At 44.0% G+C, this 27,843-nt stretch overlaps 1 pseudogene; it reads left to right on the top strand.

Moving 5' to 3' along the window:
• The first annotated feature begins 179 nt into the window (after positions 1-179).
• Positions 180-27,525, top strand: LOC125531415 (annotated as a pseudogene).
• The last annotated feature ends 318 nt before the right edge of the window (positions 27,526-27,843 follow it).

Genomic DNA, 27,843 nt, shown 5'->3' with positions numbered 1-27,843 from the left:
GGTACGCCGGCCCGGCACAGGCCGCGCCACCACCGGCGTTTTGGTGCTCTGCGCATGGGTGGGTTATCTGCCCCTTGCACGAGCACGGCTCCACCGCCGGCGTGGACGCTGTTGGGCAGTCGCCCACATCCGTTTTCGGTTTTGGCTCGACCAGCGCCGCGGTCGCCGACGCCAACGCCATGGCGCCGCGCCTTCTGCCTCAGACCCCTGCGGTTGTTGAGATTGAAGGCGACGCCCTCGCCCACGTATCCACGCCGACCGACACCTCCATGTACACCTTCGGCTCCGGCGTGAGGAGCATGACGAGCGCCCTGGCCGCGCCTCCGTCTTCGCCGCGCGCCGATGCCGATGTGCTCCGCCTGCCGTCCCCAACTCCGGACACGCCACCTCCTTCACCGCTCGCAGGCGCTCGCCGCCGCCTTTTGGCCATCAGCCTCCCGCTAGCCAGCCCGCCAGCAGAATCGCCAATGAGCAGCCGCGGCCACCGCGCTGGCACCTGGAGCCTGGCCGCCGGGCTCGCGAACAGCGCCTCCAACGGCGTCGCCCCAGAGACCCTGCTCCCTGGTGGATCCCCGACGAGGAAGAGGGCGGCCGGAACACTGCTCGCCGTTGGTGAGCTCTGCTTTAGTGGTACTAGAGGAAGTCGCATGGTGGTCTCCGCTGTTTCGGTGGAGGATTTGGGGATCGAGAGACTACTTGTTTCCTCTCTCTCCTTATCTCATTGACTCACCGGACAGACTGCATACGTGCCATGTGCATGCGGCACACCAGCAGACTTTCATGTCTATTTAACTAGCAACTTACTTTATTGCTTCGTCAGTACTAGTTCAGCTTATTAGTATGTTAACAGTAGTTCTAGCAGTAATTTACTTCCCGTTGTAGACACTGTTGATTACAGTACAAGTCTTTCAGTACTATGTGTATCACTGAAAATGTGTGATGTAATATATTTCCGTGTGTGCACATGTTGAGATTTATTACATTCACCGTTTGCAATTGAGATTTTAAATCTCTTGCAAATTTACAATGCAAAATTCAAAGTGATTTCCTCAATGGGATCATGAGGTAGAGTGTAGATTTATCTACACCTACTGTTTACGCATACATTTTGTCATTTTGACATTATGATTGCCAATGTGCTCTCCCATGCATTTTAATTAAGTTATGACATAAGGCATTCGAAGTGTGAGTATTTTATACTCCGCTAATACGGCTAGATCTACTCCAAAATTTCTTTTGGAGATTATCTACAACATGCCATACTTAACAATTTGAGATCCACACTAAGGTTTCAAGCCAACTTCTTGAAATTTCCTTTGATTTTGCAAAGTTCATTACAACACTAACCATGATGGTCTTTAATTTACTGACTGTAAATTAATTATCTTTGGTTTACCCATAGAGGTAACATATGGCTATAGAGTTTGAGGCATTCGCCCTCAATGGCAACCACCGCCCTATCTGGACCATGGACATCTTGATTGCTCTTGTGTCTCGCGGGATAATGTGTGCAATCCTGGATTCACCTCTGGTCAGGATAACAACACTAACAGAAAAATTGTGTCTTATATATCATAAGGCATTAGATTCAGATCTCAGCATCTGGTTATTCTGTATCAGGGATTCCTGGGATACAATGAATCTCAAGGGCAAAGGTTTGAATCTTACTTCAACCTTCAATCCAACATCACCAGCTGTGACGAGACCCTATGGGCACGGAGAATGTGATGGTTGATATGCCTCAACCGACATGTTTGGAGACTATGAATAGTCTTTCAATCTCCTGAGTGGTCAATATAATTAATGTCCATTTACGATGTTGTGACAACAACATAAGTATTGTTGTCATCATATATTGTATATCACAATATACTGTATCAGCACTTTGATAAAAATATATTTGTATGTATTCTATATATTTGACAGTGATTTTTATATTGAGAATCTTCATGTCTATATATAGATTTCTACGGGAATCAATCTGATGTAAAATGATATGTGCCTTGTGGACATATGCACCACAAACTCTATACTCAGGGAAGTCCGGTGTTTCCACTCTCATTGAGAGAAACGAGATATTTTAAAATCGCTAGATGCGATGAGGTATTTGTTGGCTCAACTCGAGTCATATTTCCTATCCCTGTGAGTACTCGAGTAACGTTGGGATGCTTCATTGCTTCCCAAGTTTAACTCGTACCCTAAGCTATAGAGATATTCGTCAAAATGGTTTCCATAGCGAAACTTATGCTGACAAGAAAGAGAAATACATTCTCTTTACATATGCAACAAATATGGCAAGCGCATTCTCTATGTATCATCTGGATTGTACTACACATACTACAAAACCCGTAGCACATGTTGCACCCAAGATAGTTTTCCAAAATGTCTTGTACATGAAAAACTTGGCATACTCACCTTGGTCATCGAGACATTGGGTTGAAACCGAAACTATCAGCAATTCCAATAGTTTATGATTACTATGATGCTAAATTCTAACACCATTTGGATTTTATGTGCACTACAAGTGACACAGGGAAGCTAATTTTAAGGCTCGCACACCTTAAAGTCTACGCTGAACCACTCAGACTCCTTGAATGCATCAAGTCGAGGTAAGTGACTCTTCCCAAACCATTGAGTAGACTATTCAGGTATTCCATGGTTCTCAAAGACATATCTACATGATGGTCTTAAGTGTGTGCTTTATTCACACAAAACCATTGGCTCATTATCCTGACATCGATTTCAAGCAAATCGAATGGATAACATTGGAGAATTCTCCTTGAATGCCTTCTCTATGGCCCTAGATTGAAGTTTAGCAATTTGTCCTAATGTCTAGACTCAAAATGGTTTGGTAGAATCCCATCCAAAGAATTGAGCTCATTGCATGATCTTTACTTTGAAATTGCAACTTACCAACTTTACGTTGGAGTCATGTAGTTTTACACGCTCATGACCAAACTGCATAATATTATTCCCCTCTGTCTTTGATACGTGGAAATCTATCAAGTATTTCCTATCTGCGGTAATTCGGTTGCATACCGATATCACCACCCAGCATACATCATTGGCTCCTCAACATATAGTTGGGATCTATGTGAGGAATAACTGTATTACCGTCAATACCTCACGCCCCTCACATGGGGAGTTATTCAAGGCCATTATGCTGATTCAATGAGGAACATTTCCAGGCATTAGGGGGAGAATTCAAGTACCATAAAGAATGCTAGGAAATTAGTGGAATGTTCAACACATTTCTGCCTCAGATCCACGTACTCAAAGATCTGAACCATGCGTTCAGAAGATTTGCAATACATTGCAAATAACCTGCCAGATTCATTTACTGACTATAAAGGTCTTACACAATCCTACAATCCTGCAAAAGTACGCCTGAAAGAGTGGAGGTACCAACAAAATCCACTCCACTCCCCGTTCAAAGCAACAGGGGGAGATGTATGGCAGAAGTACATCAGGATTCAGCTTCTCGCAAGAAAGGATACCAAGGCCTGTGAATCAGTAAATGCAAGTCAACTTCACGTTGGCAGACACCTAATGGGTAGTATACACCCAGTGGATGGGAAACCTCCACAAACCCAGGTCATAGTGCACACAATGACCGGGTCATCGGAATACTCGACTCAGCCGCATTGGGAAATCGCGAGCAGTCACCATGGGTAACGATATTTCCATCAACTCTATATTGACATATAGATTTTGGAGAAACATATAACCAAAAGTCTACAATTGTCGACATACATTTCTCAACTAGATTGCAAAACCTTTCAAATGATTCAGATCCAAAGACCATGGCCATGGCAAAGTGTGAACAACACTCGGACTGAACTCAAGCAATGGGTATAATCTAGGTAGAAATGATCTTGCTCAATAATGGGAAGGTATTCATAAGCAATACCTACACCAGTTTTCTTCTGGAAACGGAATTGAGAACAACGAGGTGATGAAACAAAGAGCAAGTATTGTAGCATAAGGGTTCACGCAGATACCTAACTATTCTCCAGAGGTGGAATCTCTTTCCGATAACTTATATCATTGGCAGTACAAAATCATCTATCTCTGCAGTTGATAGATGTAGTGATTACATATCCATGTGGATCACTAGATTCAGACATATAGGATTGATTCCCGATGGAATCTCAATTCTGAATCGAAATACAAAATGCAACATACATTGTGTAAAAACAGTAAGTCACCATACGACTTATTGTTGTCAGTACAACTGATGTAGTGAGATCCTTATACACAAGGATTACTCCTACAATGATGATTATCCATGTTTGTGAGTCTGCAATGATGACACATGTTATCATCTAAATGACGGAGTTTAAAATGAAGGATTTGGGTAAACCAAAATACCGCTCGTTACTACAAACTGAGCACCTTCATTCATACATTATGGTATACTATGTTGTCTATATCCATAATATATATATTGGAGAAATTCATTGTGGACAAATCTTATCCATCGATAACTCTCATGGTAGTTCATTCTCTAGACGTAGAGAAAGATCTATTTAGACCAAGAGATGATGGAAATGAGATATTGGGACTCAATGTTTCATAATGCCATTGGATCCACCAAACACAATTGGTTGGTACTCAAGAATATCTTTCCATATCTCCAAGGCATGAAACATCTTGTCCTGGTTTTTCAGTTTCACAGAAATGTGAACACCGATATCATTGGATACATCGATCAGATCCCCACAATGTCAGATCGTAGACAAGCTTAGTATTCCTACTAGGTGTGGTAGCCCTCTCATGAAGAGTCTTCGAAACAGACCTCATGGCTACATCCACCAACCATTATCTCAATGATAATGTTTCTTGTGTTGCCCGGATGCAAAGAGGTTACATAATAAGCAATATCACTATATTGCATATCTTGCAAGTCCAATCATGTGATTGATTTGTTCATCGGGTCTCTACCAACTTCTATGTTCCAGAAATGTGTTCATGGAATTGGTAGGTGACGACTTCAAATTTTGCAAGAATCAGGGGGGGTATCTTCCTGAATTGTTCCTGTTCAATGCATCATATTATACTCTTTTTCCCTTCATGAGTTTACTTTACAGGTTCTCATAAAGGTTTTTAATGAGGTAATATCAACATAAGATCATATGTCATACTTTCTGTTTTCCCCACCGGGGTTTTTAGGGAAGTATACACGACATATTTATTGCCCTCTAAATTCTATGGATATACTTCATATCGAGTTAACAGAGGCAATAATCATTATATGTTGGATCATTTTCTCCTTATTTTCCCACAGGGTTTGAAGGAGTTTTACCAACATATCCTACACTACTCCTCATATTTTTCTCACAGGGTTTTTGGAGGAGACTATTCCAAGGATGTTCAATCGCAAGTACAAGGAAGGATTAGGGGGAGTGTTAGGATTTAATTAGTTTCCTTAATTAATTATGTAATCCTCCCTATGTAATGTTGTGTGCGGTTGATTTGGCAACCGTCATGACGCTCCCACGATTGTATAACCGTCCCCGACGGTTGCTCCTGAAACGCTGCCTCCTATGTCGGTTTGTAGAGGCAACGTTTCACCTTGTATAAATAGTTGATTGTCAATGGAATAAAGTACACAGTTCGATTCATTTGCTTCTCTCTCGATCGCTCTCAAATTCTACTTCGAACACTAATTTGTGATCACTGGGTCGCCGTCCTCGGTGAAGCACCATCCATTGAGTTGCTTGGTTGGGAGTTGTTGCTACACTGTGACGAATTTTGGCAGCCATGGAATCCATAACAGGTTTGCGTCCTCATCGATGCACAAACACACTTTCTCTCACTCCTCATATCCGTATAATTGGTCGTGACATGATAAGATTAAGTGGAAAGAAACAATCAAGGTAGGCCGCCATCCCTACGCGACGCAACCCGCACTCGGCTGCAGATGCATCAGTGAGGCGGATGAGCAATGGAGACGTCAGTGAGGGTTTTATCAGAACTTCTTAGGTTATCAAACGGGACCTTCTAGAATTGTTTAGCCATCTCCATGCTGGACAACTACAATTGTTCCGCCTAAATTTTGGTGAGATAATTTTATTACCTAAGGTTAATGAGGATGTAAGGATACAGCAATATATACCTATTTTTCTCCTTAATGTTAGTTTTAAAATTTTCAAGAAAGTTGTGATGATTGGGCTAAACTCGGTGGCTAACATTGTGGTTCGTCCCTCCCAAACTGCGTTCATGCAGGGTAGAAACATCTTAGATGGTGCTGTAATCCTTCATGAAGCAGTCTACGAACTACATCAGAAAAAGTTGAATGGGATAATTCTCAAAATTGACTTCGAAAAAGCGTATGATAAAGTCAATTAGTCTTTTATCCAATACTCTCGAAATGAAAGCTTCTCTGCAGAGTGGCGTGGTCTAATCCATAGATTCATTTCTGGAGGGAGTGTATCCATTAAAGTCAATGATGACGGTTGGCTACTACTTCCAAATGAAAAAAGGATTGAGACAAGGTGACTTGTTATCATCCATCCTATTTAATATAGTAGATTATATGCTAGCTGCCATGATTGAGCGTGCAAAGGTTGATGGCCAAATTGAGGGGGTAGTTAGTCACCTTGTAAATGGTGGACATGCTATCCCTCAATACGCCAACGATACGATTCTCTTTATGGATCATTACTTTGATAAAGCATGAAATCTGAAATTAATTTGTCAGCCTTCGAGCATTTGTCGAGTCTTAAGATAAACTTCCATAAGCGTGAATAGTATTATTTTGGCGAGGCAACAGATGAGGCCCACCTGTACGCTGATTTGTTCGGCTGCGGGCTAGGCCAGTTTTCGATTAGCTACTTAGGGATATTGATACATTATCGACGTCTCACTAATGCTGAATGGAAACATGTCGAGGAGACACTAAAAAAAGGTTATGTAGTTAGAAACGTAAACTGCTATCTCTGGGTGGAAGATTGGTCCTCATAAACTCAATGCTAACTAATATGGAAATGTATATTATTTCCGTCTTTCAATTGCCTAAAGGAGTTTTACATAGATTGGATTATTTCCGATCAAGATTCTACTGACAAGGAGATAACAAAAAGAAGAAATATTGACCGACTAAATGGAGTGTAGTTTGCCGCCCCAAAGATCAAGGACGACTGGGTATTCATGACCTCGAGGTTAAAAATACTGGCCTACTCGGAAAATGGTTGTTTAAGCTACTTACGGAAGATGGTGTATGGCAAACCCTCCTAAGAAGAATATATGTGGGCTCAAAAGCAGTATCTCTAGTTATTGGATGCATGTGGACTCACACTTTTAGGCTGGTCTAATGGCTACGAAGAAACATTTCTTCCGCTATGGAGCCTTTGCCGTGAATTATTTATCAAAGTTTAGGTTCTAGGAGGATAAGTGGCCCCAGGCTGTCTTGAGGTTGTCAAATCCTTTCAAGGGCTAAACCATGGAGTTTGCGTTAAGATTGAAGCGCGAGATGACTGTTGTTTTTGAATGCCGCGATACCAATGATGATGCCCATATAACATTAAGATTGCAGCAATGTCCTTGCTGTCATAGAACTTTGGCCACTATGTTTGGAGCTTGGATTGCTGCCTGAAAAAACTATTAGTTATAGTTTGGTGGCTAGGATGTGGATGAGTTACCATGCACAACGAGGTTACATGTCCCATGGTGTTTAGTTTCTGCTGGAGCTGCAGCGCCATTTTGGATTCTAGGAACAATGATTGGTGCAGTAATATATATTTACCCTGCTGTACCTACTGTTGTTATTTCCTTGAAGTCACATGTTCTTTCTTCTTGGTATGTGTTGCAGAAGAGAAACTTTTACCTCAGAAGCAAACGGAAAGGCTCAAAGTTGCTGTTGGCGGCGGTGTGCAACAGAAATCTTAAACAAGTGATCTTACTTCGGGGTCTGTACTAGCATGGTGATGAAGAGAATTGTTGCTCTTTTCACTGTCTGGTAGTTAGATTTGCTGCATACTTTTGTTTTGTAAACGAACGACTCTCATGTGTTTTATTAGCTTCTGTGAAATGAAATTAAACAAAACGAAGTTGGTGGGGATAGGCTCCTATATATCTGGAAAAAAAGTTTCGTTCATTGAGCAGCCCCAGATTGTGCATTAATTATCTAACTAAAGCGCTATGAAGATTCCACGACGAAAAGGATAATAAGATAAGGTCTAAGATACTCCCTAAGAAGTTACTCAGGGTTGCTGTGAGGAAATTCATCAGCAAGAAAATTAGTTGAGTAGAACTTCTCTCCCATTATCAGTAGTGGGTTAATATTTTTTAGCCTGAAATTATTAATATTTAATATTACTTGTACGATTGTATCTCTGGTCTTGAAGGTAACTGGTAGGCAATAATTGGTTGCCTTCTCGGCCAATACACAGGCCAGCCAGGCACTCAGACTATCAGTGCCCCATCCAGACCCAAGCCTCCACACCCATTTAACTATTTTCCGTGTGTGCTAAAAAAACTAATACAACTACTCCAATAGCACTTAAAGTATTCTCAGTTATCAAAACTGTGCTATGTGCACCAAATGCCCTGAGCATGATCTCGCTGGAAATTGAATGCTGAACTTGCCAGTCATTCTTGCAGAACTGGTCCCGATTCATCTCATTCCTATATGGCCCATGAACTGGCCTTGTTGCTAACTGATTCACCCTCACAGGACATCGTCTACTCATTGGAAAACATCATGTCTCATGTATACTAGCTGCTCCATTAGTGCTCGTTATATAGGTGCTGCAACGTGGAACGGGCATGCCTTACATTTACGACTTGATTCTGTACAATTATTAGATGGTCCACCTACCATAGCAGTTCAACTTCATCATCTTTAGTAACTTTATTTGGCACGTTCGTTCAGAATAGTTAATTGGAATCGAGCAAAAATACATAGAAAAAACAATTAGTGGATTTTGTGCTCCTGGGTGCTCTTGTACCATTTAGTTAAATTGAAAAGCATATTTAAAAATTTATATGCAAGTGGAGCTGATGACCAAGGAGGTTTATATACCACACATAGATGGTGGTTTAGTTTTTAGCATGATCATTGGTACATCGAAAATGTATGTATTCCTTTTGAAGTTTAATTATGTTTTAGTTAATAAACTGATTTTATTTCAGACTAAATAAAAAATATGTGGACTTTCCCTCTTTATGTATGATTTACAAGATTTTCATTGTAAGATAAAAATACAAAAAAATGTTTGAGACAGAACATCCATAGGAGATACCATGTTAATGGGCAAATATCAGGTTGTATATAATCTTCTTGATAAAAATATCCATGTCAACAACCAAGAAGTTATCATACAACTACTCTTATAGGTTGGGCCTAAGCTATCCAATAAAAGGTGAATGGATAAATGTGACCCGCAAAAAAAATAGAGTGACTAAAAGTGCTTGCTCTATATTTTCGCCTCAAAGCTTGTACAAGGGTTGTTAGTTAATATACTTAGTCCCTCCGTTTGGTTTTATTAGTTCACTCGTAGTTTGGGTCAAATTTTAACCATCTTACTAGCAAAATATAAGTTATATGCAAAAAAAATCATATTGTTGAATTCATATAAGTTTCTACTGATACAATCTTAATTTCCCTAACATACTAGTAAGCTGCTGAACTAGCAACACACGTATCAAACTGAATTTTTAAGCAACTAATATAGATTTCTGTTTGAAGTTTCATAAAAGTGATAATACCTATTCATTGACTCATACAAAATAAGTTAGAATATATACCGATTTTGGAGCCATTTGGCACTACTGATGTCTGAGCTCACATCTGATCTCAAGTCTAGTAATGTCAATTTTTCTGATTATCGCGTTTCACTACCGTTTACTGCCCTAATTAACCAAAAAATGACTTAGGCTTATAATTCTAGTCTAGTTTCCTTTATAACCTAGATCTTCTCTCTTCGTAACAGTGATAAAGTGTGGAACCTGATCTTGCGCGACACCAAGGATAGACAAAAGAAGGATCAGTATGAAAAATTTCAAGCATGGAAGAGCGCCATCCCTCTACCTACACTACTAGGAAAAGGGCTATAGATGGAATTGACACTAATGGCGCACCAGACATGTGGTGCGCCATTACTATATACTAATGGCGCACCATCTGTTGGTGCGCCATTAGTGTGGAAGACACTAATGGCGCACCAGGCACACGGTGCGCCACTAGTAACAAAATGTTTTTTTTCATTTTTTCAAACATACTAATGGCGCATCCGGGCAGAGTGCGCCATTAGTAGTTAGAACTACTAATGGCGCACCAGCCATAGAGTGCGCCACTACTGTATTTTTTTTTACTTTTTTGCAAAACTACTAATGGCGCACCGTTGCATAGTGCGCCATTACTAGTTTAAACTAGTAATGCGCACATGCGCCATTAGTATAAAAATAATAAAAACATTCTAATAAAAAAAAAAAACATTCTAATGGCGCACCGCTCGGGGGTGCGCCATTAGTAATCTTCCCCCTAGCTCCAACTCGCCCGACCCCTTCGTCCTTCCCTCTCGCCAGATCCAGTCCAGTTTCCCCCCCCCCCCCGCGCTGCCCCGACCCACGACGCCGCCGCCCAAGCGCCCCCCACCACTGCAGCTCCGCCATCGCCGACGCCTCCGCGACCTCGCCGTCGCCGACAGCCTCCCCGCGTCGGCCCCTCGCCGTCTTCCTCTTCGACTACGAGGACCCGGACGAGCTCGGACACCCTCGAGCCATCCCTTCGACGCCACCGCCGCCGCCGCCGACGACCCCTCCGGCGACTGGCCGCGCCCGCCCTGGTACCTCTCCTCCTTCCTCCCTCTCCACCCTTCCTCCCCATTCCATCCCTCCCTCCCCTCGACAGACAGTAATGCCTAGGTTCAATTAGGTTCAGTAGTGCCGTTTGTTCATAGGTTCAATTAGGTTCAATTAAGTTTGTGCACTAGGTTTAGACAGACAGTAATGCCTAGGTTCAATTAGGTTTAGATAGACAGACAGTAATGACTGTGTTCCTAGGTTTAGACAGACAATGTCTTTCATGCCATTTGTTCAACATCAGACATCATTTGTCATTTGCCACATGTTCAGTTCAGTAGAGATGCAATGCTAGTAATTCGTTCATTTTCTTCTAAAATTGACATATGGAAGTAATCTGTTAATCTGAATTTTGTTACTGATGATGACATGCGATTTGTGCACTGTAGTTTGTTAATCTGGACAACTTAGTAGCTAATGCATTCAGTTAACCAAAGTTTAGTTCTTGTGTATTGTAATTTGTTAATCTGTTACTCCATTTGTTACTGAATTTTTCTCTTGGGGTTTAGTAGTGAGATAGAACATGCATGGTCCATCATTCAGTTGGAGTATTGCCTAGGTTCAATTAGGTTCAGTAGTGCTACTAGGTTTAATATCGTTGCTCATGTGCTATACTTTGACAGCCTGGAGTGCATTAGGGAGTAGTAGCCAATTAGGTTCAGCAGTTAATTGATGGTTTGATACATGATACATTTCATGCACAGGGTGCTAGAGCTACACTTAACTTGCTAAAATCATCCCCTTGTTCTTACTGGTGATAGAAATTCATTGCTTGTCCTATGTTTTCTGTCAGGGTATTGTTCGGGAAGCTTGCTTAAGTTTGTGTCCTTTAATTTGTAAATCTGCAGTTCTAGCCACATTTAGGATAAGTTGTTGTATATACTATCATAAAGTTCAGCAATAATAGGGCATCAACAGTGCTACTCTAGTATCTAGTTGAGGAGGGACAAATGGACAGGGAATTACTTGTGATGCCTCTGAATTACTTGTGATCACATTGAGAAAGACTTATAAAGATGATGATCATCTTTTACAGAAAACAATTTCTGTAAACACGTCAGTAACTTTGCTAGTTTGCTGGGTTTTATCTCCGACCATCGTTAGCTCCAAAATTACTTATGTTAGCACAAAATGATCAAGTTTAAATAATAAGCTTATAGTCTTCTTCTTATCCAAAATGACATAGGTTAGCTTCATTTTACCTATGTTGGCTCTAATATACTAACTTAGAGCTTATATGCTTAGTTTCCTATAGGTTAGCTCCAAAATTACTTATGTTAGCACACAATGATCAAGTTTACATAATAAGCTTATAGTCTTCTTCTTATTCTTCTTCTTATCCAAAATGACATAGGTTAGCTTCATTTTACCTAAGTTGGCTCTAATATGCTAACTTAGAGCTTATATGCTTAGTTTCCTATAGGTTAGCTCCAAAATTACTTATGTTAGTACAAAATGATCAAGTTTACATAATAAGCTTATAGTCTTCTTCTTATTCTTCTTCTTATCCAAAATGACATAGGTTAGCTTCATTTTACCTAAGTTGGCTCTAATATGCTAACTTAGAGCTTATATGCTTAGTTTCCTATATGTTAGCTCTAAAATTACTTATGTTAGCACAAAATGATCAAGTTTACATAATAAGCTTATAGTCTTCTTCCTATTCTTCTTATTCTTCTTCTAGTCTTCTTCTTCTTCTTCTTCTCTTCCTCTTCTTCTTCTTCTTCTTCTTCTTCTTCTTCTAACTTCTTGTTTATCATTTTGCAGATTCGATTTAATTCACGGAAGCTTGCATGGATGGAGTGCTTCTTTTCCATTTGTGTTTTTATTTTGTATCAATGTGAAACTTTTGTGAATTGATGGATAACGGTGTTGAATGAACATTGTGAAACTTTTGTAATATGTAACGATGGAACTATGTGTTGGCTATGTATGTATATATGATGAAACTTGTGTGTTGGATATGATCTGGTGGACGCAGTTAACATCATTACATATGGCCCCCTGTATGTAAGCTAAGCAGATCTGTGTTGTATGTTATCTCTAATATTTTTTAACCTGTGAAAATATCATAAATGAAAAAAAATCCCTAATATTCATACTAGTGACGCACCACACAAGACACTAATGGCGCACTGTTATAATCACACTAATGGCGCATCACCCAACACTGCGCCATTAGTATGCCAAAGCACATGGTTAAATATGGCCCCCTGAGAGGCATACTAATGGCGCATGGTATTATATACTAATGACGCACTGGGTGATGCGCCATTAGTATACCAGATATTAATGGCGCACCAGTGATGCGCCATTAGTAATAAATACTAGTGGCGTGATACTAATGGCGCACCAGTGATGCGCCATTAGTAGGCAAAACTGATGCGCCATTAGAGGCCTTTTCCTAGTAGTGCCACCCCCACCGCCCCCCCCCCCCCCCCCCCCCCCCCCCCGCGCGCCGCGACAGAGGAGGGCGCCCGCATGCCCATTGGGTGAGGGGTACCTGCTGGTGGCATAGTGATCGTGGCTTCATTGCGAGGTGGCACTTGTCAGCGGCATTGTGATCGTGGCTTTGTGGTGATGCAGCGGTGGCTTATGGGGCATATGGACTGCTTGGCGCGTGGTGCGGATGGAGCACGGCTGCATGGCTGCTCTGGTAGCACATCGGTCACCAACAGATGGGGTAGGCGGTGCGAGGACAAGCCAAATCTGGCGTGTTTAGGTCCCAAGCGGTTGTGGAGTAGTGTTGTTGGTGGTCGCGCATTGGCTAGGAGGCTACGCTCGACGCGGCACCCACGCGCGGTGGCCTGAGGCGGAGGTGGCGACGACGCCCGGCATTCGGTTGGGTATGCGTGCAGCGGCCGAGATGGCGCTCCCTGGCTGTGGCGGGGAAGGGTGTACTCTTCCTCCGGCGGTGTGGCAGCCGTGGTGTTGCTTGGAGGTTCACTTGATGCCATGGATCTGAACCCCTTTCAGATCCGCCATTGGCTGCTAGGGTTTGCTACGATGCGATTTTTGGGCCGTGGAGGTTGGGCTTAGCAGTGGGTACTTCGGCTGGCGGCGTGTGCCTACTTGGTAAACTCATCCCAAGTGTCTCATCGAGGTGGAGGGATCACGCACTCTTGGTGAAAGCTTTGGCCGACGGGGAGTTAATTGCAAGTTCCCATGAGATTAGACTTGTTTAAGCACGTTTATGACAGTCGAGTTTTGCTCTTGCTGATGTGGCGTAACTATTTGGCCGAGACGATGTTAGGGTCTGTTTGGTTCCAAATAAGTCACCAACTTATAAGTCGAAAAGTGAAAAAAGTGACTTATTTTGCCAAATAGACCCGACTTATAAGTCACCCCAACTTATAAGTCATAAGTTGCTCCACCCCAACTTAAAACTTATAAGTCACCCCCTTTTGCGTGGGTCCCACCACCTGCATGATGTTGATTGATGTGGAAAGGTGTGTCAGGTGACTTATAAGTTAGGTGACAACCAAACAGGCGTGACTTATAAGTCACTAGTTTTAAGTCACCACCCCAACTTATAAGTCATAAGTTGCTCCACCCCAACTTAAAACTTATAAGTCACTCCCTTTTGCGTGGGTCCCACCACCTGCATGATGTTGATTGATGTGGAAAGGTGTGTCAGGTGACTTATAAGTTAGGTGACAACCAAACAGGCGTGACTTATAAGTCACTAGTTTTAAGTCACCACCCCAACTTATAAGTCATAAGTTGCTCCACCCCAACTTAAAACTTATAAGTCACTCCCTTTTGCGTGGGTCCCACCACCTGCATGATGTTGATTGATGTGGAAAGGTGTGTCAGGTGACTTATAAGTTAGGTGACAACCAAACAGGCGTGACTTATAAGTCACTAGTTTTAAGTCACCCGACTTATAAGTCGGGTGACTTATTGAAACCAAACAGGCCCTTAGGCGGGGGATTTGTCTATATTTGCAAACCAGTCCCTATATTTTTACAGGGACGCCCATTAGTCAAAACCAAAAACCAATCAAGTACACAGATTTGGCATGCCCAAGCACAAGAGAGCAGAGCAGTAGTACGATGCCCATGGGTCTCATCGCCAGCAAGGAGGCACGCTATTCGGGTCTAGGAGGAAGGTGCCTGCAGCACAGCAAGCCATGAGGGCTTGGGGTCGCAGCTGGAATGCGGCCAACATGACCTGCTAGGTCGGCCGACTGCATGCAGCTCATAGGCCACGTTTCCTCAACAACGAGCTCGGATTCGTGGTGGCAAATGGCATGGCGAGCGAGTATCCCAGCGGCAGGCCATCGGCGGGGCAACGAGGCCTCGGTAGTGTGGCGGCGGCATCCATGGCGGCTGCGTCCTGTGGCCGATCCGGGTGGAGGCAGGACTAAAGGGAGGGGGAAGGAGTTATAGGGAACGCTGGCTTTACCGGCAGTGACGGTGCAGTCAGGCCCGTTGGTGGCGGTCCGGATCGGGCATGGGTGGCAGCGCATGTGCCTTCCACCATGAGGAAGGGGATTGAGAAAGTAAGAGGACTTTTCAGTGAAAGAAAGGAGAATTAGAAGATCCCACTCATAGGTGGGCCCCATGTCCCGTCTAACGATGTCTCGGCCGAGCCGTTACGCCACGTATGCACAAATTTGGACACATCTGTCATAAACATGCTTAGACGAGTCTAGTCCGCCGATCAGTGTTATTTGCCAAAAGATTACGCTAGGCATGATGTTTTCTATCAAAAAAAAATGTAAACTCTTGTTTTCTGATAACATAGTCTTCAATGTGGTGGGTTTTTGAGATTAACTCGTCCGGCGGGGGTAACTACCGGTGACGAAGGCGACCATGGTCGTCTTTTTCCTCCATGGAGGCGTCATCGAAGAGTTCACCCCGATACTAGATCTTTGTTGATTGCTCCTACGTATTGGCGGCTATTGGCATGGCCAGATCCCTTCCCACAGGTTCGGTAGGGTGGTGTTGTGCAGCGCTCCGGGCGAAAGCTTGATCCTGGTGGGGGTTGGTGCCAGTGACGTTGACGCCTACATGTGTCATTTTCTTGGAGATGTCACAAAAGAACATCTTCATCTGTACCCTAGTTTTTTGGCTCTCGGTCGTTTGTTTGCGATGGTGGTGGTGTCTAGTTTTGGTTAGGTTATCTGTAATCATCGCTGGGGTTTTGGCAATGTTGTCCTCTAATCAATCATGTAGTTTTTGTGGTGTTCGGCCTAATTTTTCGTATAAACTGGGCCGGCCATCTCCCTTCTTCTTAATGAAATCGTAAGAACACCCTGCCCTCGGGTGAGGTTCTGTCAAAAACGGTGGGACCAAATGCTTATGATAAGGATGAGTATGCCTACTCCCGTTGGAATGCCCTGGCCTCTTATCTACCTTGAAAAAGTCTTGTGTTAGTTGTCATGATGAGGAGTTTTCAGGGTGCTTTGACGCGAGTGGTAGATGCTGTTTTATTTGGACAAGTATGCTGGAGCAAGTCAAGTAATAGAAGCCTCAGGCTGTCTTCAGGTTGGCAAATCCTTTCAGGAGCCAAAGCGGGAGATGACTTTTGTTTGTTGAAGGTCCCGAGTCCAATGATGATGCCCATAGTTTAGCTACGTCGCTGCTATCTTAAAAGTTTGATCGTTGTGTTTGGAGATTGGATTGCTACCGGAAGGAATCCATTGGTTACCCTTTTTTTCAGTGCCATGTGTGACGGTATGTTTGAAGTATTGCTGTTGGTTGCTAGGATGTGAATGAGTTACCCCTGTGCGACGAGGATTCATGTGGGTGTTTAGTTTCAGCTCGGATTCTTGGAATAATGCTTGCTGTAGTTTTTTCCTTGAAGTCACACGTTCTTTCTTAATCATCTGCGCTGCAGAAGAGAATTTTAACTGTGAAGCGAATGCACGGATTCAAAGTGGCAGTTGGCGCAATGGCGCTTGACTAAATATTGAATAAATAGGCAGGACAATAGATTACCTAAAAGAATGAGTATACCTACTACCCTTAGGATTAACAAGCGATGATTTTAGATTGTGGTCTGTAGCATGATGATGAAGAGAATTGTGGCTCTTTTGGTTGGCTGGTAGTTTCTCTCGCTTTGTTTGCTTTGGCTTTGCTGAACACGTTTGTGTGTAAATGAATGACTCTTGTGTGTGTATCAGCTTATGTGAAATGAAATGAAACGAAACGAAGTTCGGTGTGATGAGTGACTATATATCCGGAAAAAAAGTTTGGTTCATTGATCTGCCCAGACTGTGCGTTATGGGAATAAAGCGCTATGAAGATTCCACTAAGAAATGGATAACTATGAAGATTCCACTAAGAAATGGATAACTATGATTGATCTGCCGCAGCCCCACCTGCTTCAGCCGTCTCTTCACCCCCCAAGACCTCAGCCTCACCTGCTTCCTCTCCTTCGGCTGCCGCGTCGCCATACAAGGCATGAGCGCCAACGCCAGCCACCCCGAGATCCGCATCCGCCACCTCCTCACAGGTGAGCGAGCCCGCCTGCCCGATCTCCCGTTATGGGTTGGAGGTGTTCTCTTCTCGGACGACCTAATCCTTGCCTTCACACCATGGCACCAGGACATCTACTACTGCCGCATTGGGGATGCTTAGTGGCAAGTGGCGCGGTTCGACGAAGGCTGCCACGTTTACAGTCTGATGTTCGTGAAAGGCACCCTCTACACGTTGATTTATCCAAATTATCGTCTTGCTGTTGTCGAGCTTGACAAGAATTCTGTGGTATTGTCGTTTCTTGGCGATGAACTTAGCCCACAGACAGTTCCAAAAAGTTTGGTGGCCTGGCTCGTAGAGTGTCAGGGTGAGCTAATGCTAATTATCAAAACCAGGTTGTATCGTGTTTTAAAGTGGGAATCCGGGGAAAGGAAGGTTACAGTTGGACTGTAAGTAGTATTGTGTTTAGATAGGATATGGAGTCGTGTCCTAATAGGACACTTGTATCCTAGACCTCTCATATATAGCGGGGGTAAACACACGATGTAACCTATGCCAACATAATAGCACAGGCACGCGGGGGAGCCGGTGGCGTGTGCCGGCGCCCGGGCGGCCGGGGTGCGGTATTGTGACGGTGTCATGGGGAGGAGCGCCCGTAGTCAGGCCCCGGGGATGTAGCCATGATGGTGAACCTCGTTAACAAATCTCGGTGTTGTGCTCGTGTGATTGCTTGGTCCTCGGTAGATCGACGGAACGCTTTGAATTTATTCTAACAAGTGGTATCATGAGCAAGGTTACGAGAAGCCTGCGGATCGTTGATCTAGAGGAAGCGACGAAGACCGGCGGATGGTTGTGGTGAACGTGCGGGTTCGCATGATTTCGGGAGGACCTTGGCTTCGGAGATCGTCGGGTGAGAAGCAGTCGGAAGGAGTAGCAGCCGACCTAGCGTACGGCGACGGCAGGATCGCGAAGTTCTCAACGAGATCAGGATGGCGTGCAGCAGCAGGACCCCACCAGATCGGATCGATCCAGTCTGGGCGAGCGGCCGCGCTGGCGGTGTATTGCGGCGCGTACGCATGGGCAGGCGTACTGCCAACGCGGGATTAAGCGCGTATGTGCGCGTTGGCGCTGGGTGGCCAGCGGCCAGGAGACTGGCGAGGTGGCTGCAGTCTAGGCAGGCAGCAAAGCCTAGGCGTGGGCGTCTCGTGCGCGGAGCAGGCTGCTGCTAGTGGCACGGCAGGTAGCGATCACGGCTGTTCTTGGCAGATTCAGAAAAGGCTGGAATTGTAGCAGGGAGACGGAGCTGTGTTGGGACGTGGAGGTCATGTACGTAGAGAGATTTGTTAAGGAAAAAGAATCGATTTCCTGGAGAGGTGTTGCGGTGTATTGGTACAGGATTCGTTTGGTACCATGTTGATCTCAAGTGTGGAGAAGAATAGAACTAGAAAACTAGTCAAAGAAGTTGTGTTACGGGTGTGGAGCTGAGCTAGTTAATTGTTGAGTGGTTCCTACACGTGCACGGAGACTACAGGGACTGTTTTTGAGGCTCTTTTCTTGTATGCTAAGGAGGTGATGTCACGGCAGCAGCATTGTTGTTCGGTACAGCAATCAAACGGGAGTCGAGGATGGCGACGTGCGTATGAGGCTTGGAGAAGTCTGGAGCGCGTCGTGACAGGATCATGCAAACACAGAGCGTCAAGGCAATGCACAGATGTGCGAGGCGGACACGACGTAGGGTGGAGCATGGTTGTAGTCGGATAATTTCGGCTGGGTCGGACTGGATTGTCTGATGGACTGGCATGGATGTTGGTCAAAGCAGAAGATGGATGTGATTTCAGCGACGACGACGTAGGAGCGTGATGCTGATGGTGGCCAACTTCTGGGGCATGGAAACACGTGGTGCATGCCTGAGGGCTTGTGCGGCTTCGACAAGACTATGGCGCGGGGTTGATCCAAGACGGTGCACATGAGAACTTGGAGTCGACGGGGCGCGGGGGTGGCACGTACAACCACCATGGAGTCATGTTGAAGGTGGAGCTGGAGTCTGGAGGACTTCACTCTGTGCTGATGGAGGGGCTACGGCGTAAGAATTCGGAGAGTCGAAGCCTATTTCGGCGGCATAGCGAGAGACACGTGGATTGGACTGGGTACCGGTGGTCTGATGGAGACGTGATACTCGGCATCGATCGATGATGATCGGTGGTTCTCTGCAGTGGGAGTTGAGGCAGTGAGGGCTAGCTACCTGGAAGACTCGACCAGGACAACAGAGGCTCGACGCGGTGATAGCGGCGAGGCGTGTGGTAAGCACGGGACACAGCGACAGACCAAGGCACTAATGGTGAGACATATGGTCAGACAAAGCGTGCAGGGGTGCTGAAGCAGCGTTGACGAGTACCAGATTAAAGTTGGTGACTGGGTCCATCGGTGCTAGTTGATGGACATGAGTTGACCATGGAGAATCTGAGAAAGCGGTGGAAAGTCTGAAATTGTCAAAAGCTGAGAGAGTACATGGCCGTATATTCTGTGGTGTTGAGTGCACATGGCAAAGTGTGATGACGAGTACAGAAGGAGGCGGAGTGCTATAGCTGTGGGACATGTCAGAGACTATCCGGGAAGAAGGGTGAGACAACTGTGAATTTGACTCAGGGTGACACAGGGCGACGCACTACAAGAAATATGTCAACTTATGACCTTCTGTCAGTGACCCTCGAAGAATTGGTCATAAATTTATGACCATTTTAGACCAATTGGTCAAAAGCTGTTCAGGGGGCTCCAAACCCTAAACCATTGCGACCATTTTGGTCAGAAAGGTCGTAATTTCCTTACACGAAATGGTCACAAAGCAAACAGTGCTAGTCCGCTGCCTTATTTCTAGTTGTTAATGACCAATATAGATGGTCATAGCCTTGTAGATTGTGGTGGGTTGTGATGACTAGGCGCCATCTCATCAGTTTTACCTATGTGTCATGTCCATGTGGCAGTTTTTGCCCTAGGTTGTGAAGCAACCTATATTTCTATCATTCCCAAAATTCCCAAAAAAATCTCATAAATTCTTTGGGGCATATCTTCATCAAATATGTAAAAATCCTTCCTTGCCTAGTTCAAAACTAATTCAACAATATTCATTTTCCTATTCTGTTCACAACAACACTTTATGAAGGAAGTGCTATTTTTATATTCTTGATTACCCTCGGAATTTTTGGGCACTCTTTCCTATCCAAATCATTACCGCATGACAAAATTCAGCCCCATTTGCCTAGCAAATCTTCCTCGGCAAATTTCCAAAGTTTTTGTCCACCTAGAAGCATTGTGAAGGAAGTACCTTTTTTATATCTCTAAATGACATGAAATTTATACAGTCCCTTCATATGCCCAAATTATCACCCTCCTCCAAATTGTAGCTTAGTCAAATCATCTATGTGAGCCCAGGTTCAATTTATATTTTATGGCCAAATTGGCACGTTGCAAAGCAAGTGTTATATAGACCCCTCCTAGGGTAATAACTTTTCGGGCACTCTTCCATACCCAAATCATTGCCACATGATAATATTCAGCTCAATTTTCCTAGTAAATCTTTCTCGGGAAATTTCCAAAGTTTCTATCTCGAGAGAAGCTTTGTGAAGTAAGTACTAGCTAGGCTTACCCAAATGATCTGAAAATTTACCAGCGCATGACCATACCTAAGTAACTTACCTACATCAATTTTGAGCTCATTTCATTCATCCAATCTCTCTCACTAGTTTTCCCAAGTTTCTGTCCATAGAAGAGAATTGTGAAGGAAGTATTACTTTGGCATGTCCAAATGATATCAATTTTCTACAATGCTTTCCTATGCCCAAATAACCATCCTTCACAAAATTTCAGCTCACTCCATTCATTATTTTGAGCCCAGCTTCAACATTCATATTTTTGTCCAGCGTGGTACTTTGCAAAGCAAGTACCACCTAGGATCCTCCTTTTGAGCTCAAAATTTGTGAAGACATTCTCCTTAGTAGATGATCATCCTCAGCCAAAACTCACGCCCATTGGCCATGTGCATTTCCCGTACCGCTAATCAAACACTTGGCTGCTAATTCATGTTTGAGCATCGATCGGTCTCCTCGTGAGAATCTTATGTTGTAATTTTCTTCCTAGCACCAACCTGGGGAGTGCCCAACCCACTAGACATGCCTAGGCCGCCCAGAACACATGGAAACATTACGGTCACGCGGTGACCACGTGACGGGCATGCGAGTTTACGCGCTCTAGAGTTGGGGCCCTCGGCCACCGTCCAAACCTCGACGTATCGCCACCAAACCATGTATTTATGATTAAATAGGTCCTTATGTAACTAGAAATGATTTTTGGAAAAAATAAATAGCAAACTATGAGGCAGCTGCAGTTCAAATTTAACCCGCTTCCAACTAAATCGGTGGAAATTCGTCTTTTTCACGAGAGGTGGATCAAAAATTTTTACACCCAACCATTTTGTCAATTCTGCATTAAATATGGCCTAGTATTTTATAAAAGTGATTTGGTCCAATTTTGCAACAATTATTTGGTAGTTCCTTCACAAAAAAACCTCCTTTCGGGCACTCGAAAAATGGAAAATGGTTTTTTCGTCCAACGAAAATGAAAACTTCCTTAGGCAACATTGTTTGCCATTCCAATATGCACCCTTGTGCACAATATGAGATCATTTGAACAAACTATGCCATGAATGTGGCCATAAGATTGATCATCTGGCTTGAAAGCCATTGATCTCCACACGTGATAGCTCGTTTCTGAGAACACTTTTTAAAATAATTGCCGTATTACAAGTTTATAATTTTTCCTTGGAACTTGGCCACATATAATGACACAATGCGAAGGTTTCCTAATTTTTTTATTTTTTTTGAATTTTTTATGCCCGTTTCAAAATGCGGTCAAAACGGCGGGAATGACCGTTCCTAGCTAGTGGTTGAATATTGGAATTTGTTTAGTGTTTCTCCGATTAAATAGATACTTGTGTACCTAGAAATGATTTTTGGAAAAAATAAAGAGCAAAGTATAAGGCAGCTACAGTTCAAATTTGACCCGCTTCCACGTGAATCGGCAAAAAATTGTCTTTTTCACGAGAGGTGGATCAAAACTTTTTAGACCCAACCATTTGGTCAATTGTGCATTAAATATGGCCTAGTATTTTAGAAAAGTGATTTGGTCCAATTTTGCAACAATTATTTGGTAAGTTCTTCACAAAAAAACCTCCTTTTGGGCACTCGAAAAATGATTAAAAATTACTAGAAAGATCAGAAATGCATACAAATTGGTACTTATCCATAAAATGTGTTCTAATTCTAGTGAAAATTTGTGGGGTGCCCTTTTGCAAAATATTTTTGATAGCTACTTCACAAAATCCCTCTATTTTTTAGTACTTGGAAACTATTTAAATCATTGGTTTTCCGAACCAATCGGAACTCTTCCCACGGATCGATGACATGGCGCCCATCCATCCATCCATCTCTCCATCCCACATCCATCCATCCATTTATCTACAGAAAAAATAAAAAAATGGAAAAGAGATACCCCAGCCGCAGCCCAAACCCTAGCTCAGATCCCCCTTCCTCCATCTCATTCCCCTCGTCCCTAGCGGCGGCGCACCACTCGTATCTTCCTCTCTCCACCAAACCCTACCCACCAACGCGAGCTCCTCTCCCCTGCACCACTCCTCGCCGCCGCCACCACCACCACCTACGGCGCCCGATCCCGCCCTTCGGTGGCGCCGAGCTCACCACGGTGACCCCATCCTTCCGCTCCTTCCTCTCATCGGGCCAGATCGGGCGCGCGCGTCCTCAAGTCGCCAAGCGCGACCCCCGATTCAGCCGAGGCCACCGTCCGCGCCCGCGTGCCACCACCCACTCCTCCTCGCCTCCCATAGGACGCAGACCCCGCGCCGCTCTTCCTCCGCCCGCCGACCCACCCCGTCCCTGATGCCTCACTCGGCGCCTTCCGCTGCAGGGCCGCCGCGCTCGCAACACCCTCGGCGCCGCACCTCCACCGCCACCTCCGCTGGCTCCTCGCCGACGGCCCCGCCTCGTGCACGAGCGGCCGGAGCACGCCGTCCACCCCGCGCACGCGGCGCTCGACGCGCTCGACGTTTTCGGTAATGGAAGCGCCCGGATCCCTCGGTTTCCTTCTTTGGTTTTTTACTCCATTGATTTTCTTGGCTTCACTGACTGACGGGGAACTGATTTGGGCATTTGCAGATACGGTGCAGGACATCAAGGACCTGGAGCACCCCTACTCGCTGGAGCAGATACGGTGTGTGCTCTCCCAGGAGCCCGTCTCCGTCTCCATATCCGGTACGTATACCTGCAAGAATGTGCTACTCAAGGTTTCTAGTGATTATTAGGAGTTCGGTTTGGGGCTAGAAGGTGCTGCTCAAGGTTTCTAGTCCGTCTCCGTCTCAAGGTTTCTAGTGTTAATTTTCAATGTCAATTTGCTTAGTTGCAGGCATTCTCTCCTGCAGCATCTTGCACTCATCCACCTATGAGCCCTCCAATCTCTTCTTTATGATCCCCTTCCATTATGAGAAGCCAGAATCATTGTGGGTTCGTGGTGGAAATGTAGATTTGCATTCATGATAAGATAATTAGCACAAATGGCCATTTCTCATTGATATCACAGTAGAGATTCAGAGTGTGATCTTGAAAGCACGCTGCATACATAAACACAATTCTGAGTGCCTTTATTAAATAGAAAAATAAGTCACGCGGGTTTGCTTGCTTGTTGGGATTATATTTCCCAGTAGCTTGCTGATCCTACATAACTTCATTCTGTATGCGGATCTGCGACCTTCATGATGCATTTACTTATTGCAAGCGAAGCATCCTATATTATTATCATCCTATATTATTCTTATTGCAAGCCCGAGGTGTCTCCTCATCATCTACAACAAAGGATCCCCATTGCCCGCCACCAGCCTGTAGCAGAGGATCCCCACTCTGTTGGGCACAACACGAACACCCAAAATAGGTAAACAATTGGTAGCATGTACAACATCATCTCCTATCTGCACTGTGCTCTGTCAATTTCTTCAGTCTGTATGTAATATAACTGCAAAACACATCTGAAACTTTGTATCCTATCTGCACTGGAGCCGCTGTTAGTTTCTCAGTAATTTTACCGACATTTAGTAGATTAAATTAATAAAACAAGAATGTTGGTTTGTACTTGGTAACCCCATCTCCTCTCTCATTTTGGGGAGGAATTTCAGTAATAGCTGACAGAGTTTGAACTTTTAACTGAATTTTCTTCAGTATCCCGCTGGAGGCTGCTGGTTCTTCATGTGTTTGTCTGATGATTTTTCAAATCTCTTGCAGACTGGGGTGTGCAGTACTTCCGCAGGTGCCACGAATCCGGAGCCTGATGTTGCTGCTGAAGAGCAGAGCGATCAAGCTCCCCCAAAGGGACATCTAGAGGGCCTTACTCATCAGGTGAGCTGATGTTTGCCCGAGCGCTTTGAGATGGTAGTTGGTAGTGGGATAGGCTGCTGTCCTCGTTGGGTAGAATGTCTGCCTCGCCCTGATTTGATCTGTGTGTCGTGCCTATGTTTCGATGCTGGTAAGATTGCCAGAATCTAGCAACAGATGCTAATACTGTATAGATGTTGTTGGCCAACTTTTTTATAAACCGAACACCAGTAAGAAAAGGCCTATGCAGTATTGCTTAGTCTATACCTAATACTATACAGATTTTGCAACCTGATATGATCAGCGGAGAATTAAACAGTGGAAGTGCCTGCCAGTAGCACCATGATAACCTTTGCATACTAGTAGCTGCTATACATGTCCATATTTCACCGTGAGTAGTTATTCTAGGCATCGAAGCTGAACCCATCTTCAACAGTTATTCTAAACACAGATTTTGATGTGTGACCTGTTAATGAAGTATTGGTTGGTTGTGAGAACAATGCTTGCGTTTTAGCTACTGCCACTTTGAGCTGTTGTAGCTTGTAGTTATCAATTCCAGCTGGGTTTACATATTGCATTTTTGGAGCAGTCGATCGACATTTCTAAGTTTTTTTGTTATATAAGATGAACAAATGTTATGTTTAAAGTGTGAGCTGACTAGTAATCCTAGAGAGAACCAGCTCCATTTTTGCAAATGTTATGGTACATTATATGGTTTCTTTAGCTATGCGATGCCACACTTATATTTTAATTTTCTGTCTAGTGTAAATTTTGGTTTCGTTCTCAATTTCGGTGCCTCTGGCTGATGCAGGTGCACATGAGTGTTCTGGACGACATGGTCTCCTTTTCGACATGTGCAAGTGTCGGGTGGTGCTTGCCTACATGGTTTACGGCAAGCTGCAGTTCAGGTGGGCACTCCAGCTCTCCCTTCTCATGCTATACATCCAGGTACACTCTTCCATCAGTTCCTACACATACCAATGCCCGCTGGATAAATATCAAGAGTTGATAGCTGATCTCTAGCAAATATAGCTGTGTGTAAGGAGCAGCTGCGTGTAACTTCTTTACTTGGTTCCTCTTTTACAGGAGCTCCAGGCCTAAGAAAGTTGGAAGTGCGAAGACGTGAATAAAAGCGCGAAGCCGTGAAGTGCTACTCAGCAAAGAGTTGTCAGCTCTATTTGACTGTAATATTGTAATATTGTAATAGCTGGTATACCTGGGTTGTAATAGTGTACTGAAATTGTAAGACACTAATCTAGTGTTATTTGACGAATTTCACATGTTCTCTTATTTGTTTGGAATATTTGATTATGAATGTGATTTGATAGTGTGTGAGATGGCAACCTGACCAGTGCAACCCACTTGTGAAATAATATGACTAGTTTGTAAATTTCTTATGTGTGGGATCAATAAATGAGATTAACATGACTAGTGGGACCAGCTCCATAATATATTTTCCAAAAATATATAATCAATAGACTGTAAAAGGCCAAAGCCCAGAGATAAAAAGGCTGAAATATTGGGCTTGGCCCATGTAGCCCAACAGAATTTGTAGGAAAAATAATAATAATAAAAGGTCGAATTGTTGGGCTAGGCCCATGTAGAAAACTGAATTGGACCGAGCTGAATCTTGTGCCACATCAGCTTGCCACGTTGGATGCCTACGTGGCCTGGGGAGGTTGCTAGTGACCAAAATGCCACAGTAGGAATATTTTGGTCATAAACGTCTACGACCATTCCAGAAGAAAGGTCGCTATAGTCAGTTTACGACGGCCAGCTTTTGACCTTATGTTTTTGGTCACAAAAAGGTCATAAATGGAAATTTGTGACCATTCAGTGACCAATAGTGGTGGTCACAAGTTGACATATTTCTTGTAGTGACGGTGCAATTCCTTCAAGTTTCAACAAGCGGTCAAGAAAGAGTGGTGATGTTGAGTTCAGGTAACTCTTATATGTGACGTTCAATATGTGAGTTGTTCACTTTCACGCAGGTTAATAATCGGTGTGTGGTGGCGTTGAACGGATTCTCCGAAAGTTGGGAGTACAACATAGAGTAATGAGGAACTTAATTTTGCTCAAGTATTGACTGTGAAGAAGACTAGAAGGGACTACAGTTGCAGGTGGAGTCACATGGAGTCTGGGAGTAGCAACGGTGCTCATGGTGTATCTCAAGTCCAATGTACATGGAAGTTTGACGCATGGACGAATCCAAGGTGGTGGAGTATATTCGCCAAGGTGAAGTTTGTTAGAGTTGTGTCGAATATTGTGTACAAGGTAGGTTACAGTTGGACTGTGAGTAGTATTGTGTTTAGATAAGATATAGAGTCGTGTCATAATAGGACACTTGTATCCTAGGCCTCTCATATATAGCGGGGATAGACACACGATGTAACCTATGCCAACATAATAGCATAGACACGCGGGGGAGCCGATGGCGTGTGCCGGCGCCCGGGCGGCCAGGGTGCGGTATTGTGACGGTGTCACGGGAAAGAGCAACCGTAGTCAGGCCCCGGGGATATAGTCATGATGGTGAACCTCATTAACAAATCTCGATATCGTGCTCGTGTGATTGCTTGGTCCTCGATAGATCGACGGAACGCCTTGGATTTATTCTAACATGGGCGAGGACACATAGCCTTGGTGGTTGCAGCTTGTTCTTTAGTATGCATGAGTTCGCTGGTTGCCTTGCTCCAGATCATCCGGGAGTTCGAAGAGACTGCTTGTACTTTACTGGAAGCCTTGGGAACTGGAGCGAGTATTCTTTGGTTGATAGATCTTTGCATGAAATTATTGCTGACTACCCAGGGCAAGCAGTACGGAAGGATTTTGTGCCACTGGCTTGGGTCCTTCCAAGCATTTGTTGATGCAGTACAATGTCTATAAGAACTGCCTGGAAGTTCTCAAGGTACATTTGCTCCCCTGTGACTCTTGTTAATGGATTAGTTCTGCTATTTTATATTTGTTAATCAAAATACTCAAGGGGCTTTTTAGCAACAAATGTATTTGAAGTTGTGTATGAATGGATATCCCGCTTACAGTCTTTTTCAAATAGTTGACAGTAATGTTTATCAAATTAGTCTTGGGTATGGTTTGCTTATTCTGTAATTGATGACAGCAACATCTAATGAAAAGGATATTTAGGGAAAGAATGGAGTCCATCACCTCCCTTATTAATAGAACCC

The sequence above is a fragment of the Triticum urartu genome, unplaced genomic scaffold (genome assembly GCF_003073215.2).
Source record: "Triticum urartu cultivar G1812 unplaced genomic scaffold, Tu2.1 TuUngrouped_contig_706, whole genome shotgun sequence".
In the NCBI taxonomy this organism is placed as follows: Eukaryota; Viridiplantae; Streptophyta; class Magnoliopsida; order Poales; family Poaceae; genus Triticum; species Triticum urartu.
The sequence above is the reverse complement of the archived record's forward strand: the minus strand, read 5'-3'. Positions and strand labels throughout refer to the sequence as shown.